The sequence below is a fragment of the Crocuta crocuta genome, unplaced genomic scaffold (assembly GCF_008692635.1).
Source record: "Crocuta crocuta isolate KB4526 unplaced genomic scaffold, BGI_CrCroc_1.0 scaffold716, whole genome shotgun sequence".
Classification (NCBI taxonomy): domain Eukaryota; kingdom Metazoa; phylum Chordata; class Mammalia; order Carnivora; family Hyaenidae; genus Crocuta; species Crocuta crocuta.
In genome coordinates, this window is record NW_027527389.1 from 1116575 (window position 1) to 1125849 (window position 9275).

Below are 9275 nucleotides of genomic sequence, written 5' to 3' on the forward strand. Positions count from 1 at the left end.
TATGTAAGAATGTTGGAGAAAGAACAATAATATGAAGAATGGGGAAGCAAAAGATGTGATGTATATATTTCTCTGTTTTTACTAAGTGCTCCTAAATGCTGTTTATAGACTGATAGACTAACATTTTCCTTTTATCCTTTTTTTTTTTTTTTTTTAACTCAACTGTGTAACAGTCAGTTATTACCACTGACATTTTTGGCTACTTACAATGGACATGAAGTAGTTTCTCCATGTAATGACTCTCCCTCATTTTCTGAGAAAGTCATCACTCCAAGAAATACACACACATATGAATGCTTCACTTTATCCATGAGGCCTGAACAAGAGCTATGACCTTCTTATGCTCAACTTTCGGCCACATTTGGTAATTCAGTGATCCAAACTGGGGCAATAAGAGACTTTTTTCCCCTGTATTTTTAATTTTTTAATGTTTATTTATTTACTTGAGAGAGAGAGAGAGCATGCATGTGTGGGGGAGGGGCAGAGAGAGAAGGAGAGAGAGATTTCCTCGCAGGTTCTGTGCTGTTAGCACAGAGCCTGATGCAGGGCTCCATCTCATCAAGGCCTGGATCTCATGAACTGTGAGATCATGACCGGAGCCAAAATTCAGAGTCAGATGCTTAACTCACTGATCCACATAGGTGTCTTTCCCTATTTTTAAACAGATACAGGGATAAGGGTGAGTGTTGTAGAATATTCCTTTTCTTTCTGGCCCTGAAAGTTAGAGAATGGAAACTGAGAAGCTGCTAGTGGCTATGTGTCTGAGGAGTTAGGCAAGTTCAGTCTGTAATAGGTGGGAACAGAGCCAACCCAAAGAAGATGAAGAGCAAGATAGCACACAGACCTGTCAGTATCTGTCATTTGGACGTCAGCCCTGTCATGTATTCTTCATAGTTTGTTTACATGAACCAAAAGCAATTCTCCCTTTGGTCTAAGCTAGATGGAACACATGTCATTTACAGCCAAGATATTTCTGATTAACACACTACTATATTGTTTCAACTTTAATAATAGTTTAATCTAACAAGTATTTTTTAATGCCCATAATTTCAAAGAATCTGCTAAGCGTTTGTGCAATTCAGAGAAGAATAATATACAGTCCTTGCTTTCATTGAGTCTAGAAAGGGAGAATAGGAAAATCCATAAAGCTGGAATAATTTAGAGTCCTATGAGCCCTATAAGAAAAATGTAGTTAAAAGAGGAAACAATCATTATAATCATTATGTTGAGGGAATTGGTTTTTAGGGATAGGTTTCTTGTACAATGTAACATTTGAGGTGGATTCCTTCCTTCCTTCCTTCTTTCCTTTGGAGAGAAAGTGTGTGCATGGGAGAGAGGGGAAGAAGGTGAGATTTATTTATTTATAAATTCATATCCAAGTTAGTTAACATACAGTGTAGTAATTGTTTTAGGAGTAGAATTTAGTTATTCATCACTTACATATAACATCCAGTGCTCATCCCAACAAGTGCCCTTCTTAATGTCCATCACCCATTTAGTCCATTCCCCCACTCAGCTCCTCAGTTTGTTCTTGTATTAGAGAGAGAGAGAGAGAGGGAGAGGGAGAGGGAGAGAAAGAGAGAGAATCTTAGGCAGGCTCCATGTTCCGTGTGGACCCTGAGCTGGGGCTTGATTCCATGACCCTGGGATCATGACCTGAGCTGAAATCAAGAGTTGGAAGCTCAACTGATTGAGCTACCCAGGTGCTCTGAGATGGATTTGATTTCTGTGGGAAGACATTGGGAGTCATTTAATGCCCAGAGAAAGGAATCAATAAATGGTAAGTTTGGAAGCATGGAATATTTTTCAGTGATAGTAAATGATATAGTTTGGCTGATACAGTAGGCAGCTAAGATGGTTAGGCTGGATGGGGAAGACGTGACTATATTGTAGAATCCTGGAATGTGGAGGTCAGTTTGCTATATTTGATGAACTTGAGGGGAGAGTATTGAATATTTTTGAGTGGTAGATGCCTTGATCAAAGCTGCATTTCAGGATTAGTTTTGTAATACTGATTCATCTAGATTTGTGTAAGGAGAGCCAACAGATAGGAAAATATGGTGAATATTACAATTATCAAGTTTTAGAGTGATGATGACCTGAAATACATTTGGGAGTGTGGATTGGAAAGGAGATGCATGTCAGGTAGAAATGATATGTTGGGTTAAGAAGAAATCAGACAAAGCTCAAGATATTTCTAGTACAGGTGAATAGTTTGATGGTAACACTAATAACCAAGAAGATTAGAAACGCTATCAACCTCTAACCTTTAGCACCCAAGCCATGTGCCACTTATACATTACTTGAAGTAAAAGACTAAGCTTTTAGCTCCTGTTGCAGTTTTTATTTATCTTTGCCTGTATAATCAGAAGACCATATAATTTGGAGTCAGCTAGATCTGGTTTTAAATCTAGACTCAGCTGTTTTATAGCTATGAGACTTAGATAAGATACTTTTTAAAAATCTCAATTTTTTTTTTTTTACCTCTAATCTGAATATAATAGTGTTAACTTCTTATGGTACTCATGAAAATTAGGCAAGGTAATACATGTAAAAACAACAGGAGTGTGTCTGGGATATAGCCGAGGATTTAGTAAATGCTTTTTTATTGTAGGCATTGATGTGCTGCCTAAGTCTCTACAAGTCCATAAGCCACTCCTTACTAAGGTTGCAGTGTGTGAAAAACCTCTTTCTAAACAAAAAGTAGAAATTGTTTTCAATTTTTATCTAGGGTTATATGGGGTAAATTCCTAGTCTGTTTTTTTGCAATCCCATGGCATTCCCCAAACTTTTTCATATTTGCCTTGTCTACATAACTTGGTTTCCACCTTCATTTCTTGATTCATATCCTCCATTGGATCTAAACCCTATTCTGAATCAGACTACTAAGCAATTGGTTTCTATATCTTGTTTAGTTCCTGTCACTCACACTCAGAGATGCTCCACCTTATCCTTTAAGGCTGCTCCCCATACATCTAATCTTCAAAGTAGATCAATTACATAAAATCTTTCCATAGCCAACTGATTGACTTTAGTCATTATTATGGCTCATAAACACTGAATATCCTTGCCTACTTGTGAGATTTTAGCTTTTTCCTCTCCTAGCCTATGGTCACTTTTGTTAGTGATACTGATGTGGATAAAGTCAGTGTTTCATTGACACACTGTACCTTTCATCTAGGATGTTAGCTAGCCATTTCTCCACTTGACTGATGGTTACTGGCTAAATCTCAGATAATTTTTTAAAAAATTTTCAGGTGACCTTGTTGCTTAAATTTTATAGTATTAAAATCAATTTTATAGCCACTATTTTTTGATAAGGGTACCAAAACAGTTGAATGAAGAAAGAACAATTCTTTTCAATAAATAGTGCTGAGACTAGTGGATATCCTCCTACAGAGAATAAAGTTAGATAGCCCTACTTCACACCATACACAAAAATTAATTTAAAATCATCAGATACCTAAATGTAAGAGCTAAAACTATAGAACTCTTAGAAAAAAAATATGACCTTGGGCTTTGCAGTGTTTTTTGGAGACATGACTCCAAAAGCACAAACCACAAAAGAAAGAATAAATTAGATTATATCAACCTTTAAAACCTTTGTGCTAGAAATCATACCATCAAAAAATTGAAAAAAAAGATCCATATTATGGGAGAAAATGTTTTCAAATTATATATCTGTTATGGGAATTTTTATCTAGAATATGTAAGTAATTCCTACAACTCAGTATTAAAAAGACAAATAACCCAGTTAAAAATGTATAAAGAATTTGAATAGATGTTTCACCAAAAGGGATATACCAACGGCAAATAAGCATATGAAAAGATGCTTGACGTCATTACACGTTAGGAAAATGCAATTCAAAATTACAGTAACATACCACTTTACACCCACTAAGATGACTGTAATTAAAAAGTCAGATATATAGAATACGTTGGTGAGTTGTAGAGAAATTGGAACCCTTCTTGGGTTGATGTGGGGAATGCAAATGGGTGCAATGTGTTTGGAAAACAGTTTAGCAGTTCCTTAAATTACTCAGCATAGACATTCCGTATGACCTAGAAATTCCACTGCTAGCTGTATTTCTAAGAGAAATGAAAACCTATGTTCATCTACACAAAGAGTTATACATGAATGTTCATAGCAGCATTATTCATAATAGCCTAAAAGTAGGAATAACACAGTTGTTTATCAGCTGATGAATGGGTAAACAAAACCTTTTGTATTAGACTATTATTTGGCAAGAAAAATGAATGAAGTATTGATATATTCTACTGCATGGATGAACCTTGAAAACATTACAGCAAGTTAAAGAAGCTGATTGCAAAAAACCACATACTGTGATTCCATTTATTAAAATGTCCAGAATTGGTAAATCTCTATAGAGACAGGAAGTAGATTATTGGTTTCCTAATGCTGGGAGAAGAGGGAATGGGATAAAAATGAGTGTGAGTTTCTTTTGGGAAGGATGAAAATGTTCTAAAATTGGCTATTGTGATTATTGTACAACTCTGTGAATATACTAAAATCCATTGAATCATAAACTTTAAAGGGATGAATTTTATTTATGTCAATTGCATCTTAATGATGAGCTTTTTAAAATAAAATCAAGAACCCTTGGTTTCAAGTTTGGAGGAAAGGGTCAGTCTATAATTTTTAAAACATGGAGAGTATAGAGGAGGGAAATTTAGAGGAATTGAAAATAAGTGAATGAATTAAATAAGTAAGGTGGGGGGAATTGTAGCTTCTATCCCACAGGTGGGAAGAGCCTTTCTATTTGGAGAATGCACCCTTGAGACCCTTTGGTTGAGTGTCTCAGTGAGTGAAATGGGAATTTGGTTTTTATTTCATGATTAGCAAAATAAGCTGGCCAATTAATCTCTTCATACTTCTGCTTATAAAATAGTGCCACCTCCAATCTTTTTTTTTTTTTTTTTGGCCATTTCAAATCTTAATTAAAGTTTACAATGGGATTTGTATTATGAAAGGAAAAGGAGAGGTATATATTTTAAAAGTATTTTATAGGTATGTAAAGTACTTCTATTTTCCAGAGCTATTGTCAGCAAGAATGAGTAAACCATTCTCTGGGAGCATTTAGCCATAAGAAGTGAATCAACCATATAAGAACACTTGAGACACTATCTTGTAAGAAATTACTTGTAGAATGGGGTATTGCTTAAATGGAAGAATTACTTTATCAATTTTGAGTGATTGGTATACTCTCAGACAGTACATTATGAACTTCCGATCACCATAACTTGCATTAATATTGCTGGTGTTCTTTTTTCAACACTTTATCATTTTTTACCAGTATATCAATTATTGAATCTTATAACTGTAGACCATGATTATATAGCCATCTGTGCCATGCTCTACTATGCTCTATGGTACTGTTTGACTATACAACAGCAGCTGTCTGAGCAAAATCTGTGACTCATAGAAGGTTCAGGTAGTCAAAGAACCCTTTTTGACTTAACCTGTTCATTATCATAGTTATTTAAAAAAAGACCCAAACATACAATTTATACTCTTAAATATTTCATATATGTAGTACTCTTTAAATAATTTATCATTATCATTGTGAAGTATTGAATATTGACACAATTGCTTTTCAATGTCAGCTCACTTGTTCTTCTCTAAAACTATATTAGGTTTATATAAATTAATGCCAGTTACTGGCACTATGTAACACCAGATACATAGCTAGTATCTTCAAGAATTCATCTTAGCTGGCAATTTTACATAGATGTCCCTTCTGAAGGATTTTTTTTGTGTCCTAAACAAGCTTCTGAAATATTGGCATTTTTTTTTTCCCCTTCCAGCATTGATGTTGCTTCAAATTGTTCTAGTATACCCTATAGTCTTTGTTGAATATTCCATGATTATTTCTCAAAGGGAATGTTTATATGAATCATTCTCTTTCAGCACATTTTCCCAGAAAGTTTGATCATTATACTCTATAAAATTTATGAAAGCACTTTTATCAAGAAACATGGACTCTCTTTCAAATGCATGTTTCTCCTGTGTCAAGAAAGACCATTTCATTCTTGATTCTCTTGTCATTTGGTATATTTAAAATATGGATATGATGATATATACCTTTTTCAATTTACTAGTTCAGAATACCTGGATACCATTTAGTAAGTGAACAATTAGATGATTGGAATTTTATCATAGAATCTAAGAGCATCCAAGGGAATTTTCATAAATTATTAACTTAAATTCTGTAGCATATTATGATAAATTCTAATTTTCTAGGACTAATTTTCAAGAAAATAAAGGCTGTTAGAATATTCAACCTTAATTAAAATAATTTTGAAGTAGCAGAAGGCACTGTTATGAGGGATAACTACCATAGGTATTTTTGTGTGCTGAAAGCAACATCCATGTGCATTTACAAATCCAAAAGCAGTCTATCCTCAGAGAATGAATGAAATTTGTCTAAGAAGTGTGGAAGGTTCATGGTTTTCAGCTGTGCAAACATTTCCAAACTCAACTGAATTTACATTAATCTCTTCATTTAAATAAATGTTCTTGTGCTATTTCTAGTCTGCCTTCAACCTGCCAATTGCTGTAGCAAAATAGGACAAGGTAGAATCAGAGTCTTTGGGGTTGTGGAGTTGCAGAGGGATTCAGTCCAACCACTTCCTTTTCCAGGTGAAGAATTAAAGTATGCATTATTTAAGTACTAAATTCAGGGCAAATTCAGTGGTTAATGGCTGAGCCAGGACTAAAATCAGTCCATTAGTTCTTTTTTTCAGTTCTACTGTTGACTTTGCTGTACCAAGTGAGTTTCAAAAGCATAGTTAGAGACCTTAGAGACTCTTTCTTAATATAATGTTTTAAAGGTAATAGAAAATACTCTGAAAAATATGGCTCATTATTTCAAAACATTCTGAAAAGACCAAAAAACATAACCATACCACAACTTTTTTTTTTAATGTGTGAGGATAGATGTTATAGGCTCAGTTGTGTCTCCCATAAAAATTACGTTGAGGGGCACCTGGGTGGCTCAGTCGGTTAAGTGTCCAACTTCAGCTCAGGTCATGATCTCACAGTTCGTGGGTTCAAGCCCCGCGTCAGGCTCTGTGCTGACAACTAGCTCAGAGCCTAGAGCCTGCTTCAGAATCTGTCTCCCTCTGTCTCTGACCCTCCCCTGCTCATGCTCTCGCTCACTCTCTCACTCTCTCTCTCTCTCAGAAATAATAAAAAAATTCATGTTGAAGTTCTAGTCCCCAATACCATAGAACATGTCCTTATTTTGTGATAGCATCTTTACAGAGGTGATTAGGTTAATGGGGTTATTAAAGTGGGTCCTAATCCAATATCACTGTCATCCTTATAAGTTTGGAATAGCCGTAGACAGAAGGACGACCATGTGAAGACACAAATAGGAGACAGCCATCTGTAAGCCAGGAGACAGGCTTTAGACAACTGTAGAGGTAAAATAATATTCTTATAGTTGTTTTCAACAAGTGCCTTTGGGAAAAAAGGCTTTTCCCACTGGGTGAGATCTGATTTAGATCAAATACAGAGAAGCAGGAAATGGGTCTTCTAGAAACCATAACATAGGTCATATCATGACATTTTTTGGGGAATGAGAGTTTGAAGATACTCCAGACCCATGTTGCTTTTTTTAGAGGTGGTCTGTCTTCTGGTACTCACCACAAATGTGTGTGCTTAGCTTTCAACTAATGGGGGGTGGGGAAGGAGTAGGGCAAATTCACATTCCTCACAGATCGCTGTTTTTACTGAGATCAGTTATTTTCCTTGAATAAACATTCCCCAGAATGCTGCAAGTCTTTGGTTAAGCCTTTGGTTTTCTGAGTTTTGAAAAAGCTGATCCTAACAATTTTGCCAGTTCTCTTGTTGGTTTTTTGTAGGAGAGGATTTTTGGAGGTTTTAACTCTGATTTTCACTGATGTCACTCCATTTCATGAGTTTTATATAATATGTATTTATAATCTTTTAATATAACATATTTCCTGATTTCCTTTGTTATTTCTCCATTGACCCATGGGGAAGTCGGTAGTGTACACATTTGGGGATTCTAGATATCTTTTTGGTACTGATATTTAATTGACTCATTTTGTTCAGGTAACATATTTTACTTTAGTATGTATATTTCATAAAATATTGTTTTAAATGTATTGATAGAAATATGGATAAAGTGCTAGATTGGAAAGCAAATAACTGACTTCATGTGTGGGAGACAGGTGAGGTTCTTTTTGTAGCCTTTGCCTAAGCCATGAAGGAAGGGTAGCATCTAAGCCACATGGAAAAAGTGTCAGAGAGAATGTTTTATGGAGCAGGTACAATATATGCTACAAGTTAAGGGAATAAAAAAAATAGGCTGACATGGAGAACCTTGACAAGGTCTCTAAGCAGGAGGTTTAAAAGAGCCTGTAGGAGATGTTATGGGTTGCTGCACATGAGAATGGAAAGGACACCAAGCTTTAATTACCAAAACCTTATAGTTTAAGATAAAAATCTGAGTTTACTTGAATGCAGTAGGAGGCCACTAGTAGGTTTCAAGCTAAAGTAAGAAATGATTAACTTTGCTATTTAGAAAACTAATTCTGATGTCATTGAAGAAATAACTAGAATGGCAACTATTAAAGGTAGTGAGAATTGTGAGTTCTGGCTCAAGCTGATGAGGGCCTATGAGAAGGCAATGGCCATTGGAAAAAGGATGTTGTGAATTTGATAGATGTTTATGAGATATATTTGAGTATCCTTATTCAGTAGATGTTTTAGGTAAGAGAAAAGTTCAGTAAACTTTTTGGATTGGGGACTAGATAAATTATATGCTTCTAATCATAATAGTTAATAGGGAAAAAAGCAGGTTTTACAGGAGAAAACACTTTATATTTGAGATGGAGGGTTTACTTTGTACAAACTCATATTCAGTCCAGTGGTCGCTTGCCTACATCAGCAATATATTATTAAACCCCAAAGACCACTGTTAAGCCATCTGAAAGTGAATCTAATGGTGTTATTAATATGATGAGAGATTATTATCAGCCCAAATACCTTACTGGAGAGATTTCATCTATATCTGTATCATCTATATCTATATCTACATCTAATCTATATCCATATCCATATCTATGTCTGTCTATATCATCAACACTGAGAGAAAGTCTTGTTAATTTATTGAACTTAACATCTATTTGTAAAATCAGAGGTATTTTGGAATAACTGAAAGATTGATGAATATGCATGGAATTGTTTAAGGAAAGCTAGTTTAAAAAGTGGCCTTAGTGTATTC